Consider the following 1117-nt stretch of genomic DNA (forward strand, 5'->3'; position numbering starts at 1 on the left):
CCTGCTGACAGTATACTGACAGCGTACAGAGATGAGTACATTGCCAGTTTACCCTTTTTGGTAGATGTTTCCATGGTAACTAAGGCTCTGTTTTAATGAAGCAGTAATCCAACAGGAAACTCAAAAATACTAAACAAAAAAAAAAAGAGAGAGACAATATGACTACTGGCATTTGAGAACTTTAGCAAAACATGATGTGTGTGTGTGCATGTATGTGAACGTGTGTTCGTGGGTGGCAAACAGCACATAATCAATCTGATTATGATTGTCTGATTGTCAGTCAGAGCAAGAGGCAAGACAGTGTCAACTTTTTTTCAGTCAGTCAATCAATATTTACTGTCAGTGCTTATGTAACGAAAACATGTGTGAGAATATCTGTGAGGTTCTTGCATCGAAATTTATTTTAAAACCTGGCTGGGATTATGCCTCTATAAATATGTCATACAGCAATAGAAATAAAAGGAATGAGATCGAAAATATTCACCATATGACTAACAAAACCACATATGAAGAGCCATGGACTTCTTTATGAGAAAGAACAGAGTGAATATTTCTAAATGCCTCAGATTCTGCAAGGCAAGATGATATAATACTTCACAATGTTGCAGTAATGACTTTTACCTGTCCAAGGAAAATGCACTTCTGTGTTACAGACTTTTAAAATGTCTATTTTCTTTGAGGCACCCCACCTAAAGTAAATATAACATTATATATACTGTAGCATATAGATCTAATTAACACATTTTTGGATCCTAAAAGTGTTAACCTATGATGGTGAACAGGGTAAACATTATACCTGCTAAACAGTATGCTAGCACTGTCATTGAGAGCATGTTCACTTTAGCATTTAGCTCAAAGCACTGCTGTGCCTAAATACATCACAAAGCTGCTAGAGCAGCTGTAGACTCGTGTTTGTTTACAGCCAACACAACTAAATGATAGACTTAAGAGGCTACATACTCATGTGCATGGCTCCAAGACAGTATGTAAAAGGGGATAGATAGATAGATAGATAGATAGATAGATAGATAGATAGATAGATAGATAGATAAAGACAATACATGTTTAGTTGTTTTCCATCTCTGTTGCTCCATTTGTTTGGTTGTATCACTGGCTG

The sequence above is a fragment of the Monopterus albus genome, unplaced genomic scaffold (assembly GCF_001952655.1).
Source record: "Monopterus albus unplaced genomic scaffold, M_albus_1.0 scaffold72.1, whole genome shotgun sequence".
In the NCBI taxonomy this organism is placed as follows: Eukaryota; Metazoa; Chordata; class Actinopteri; order Synbranchiformes; family Synbranchidae; genus Monopterus; species Monopterus albus.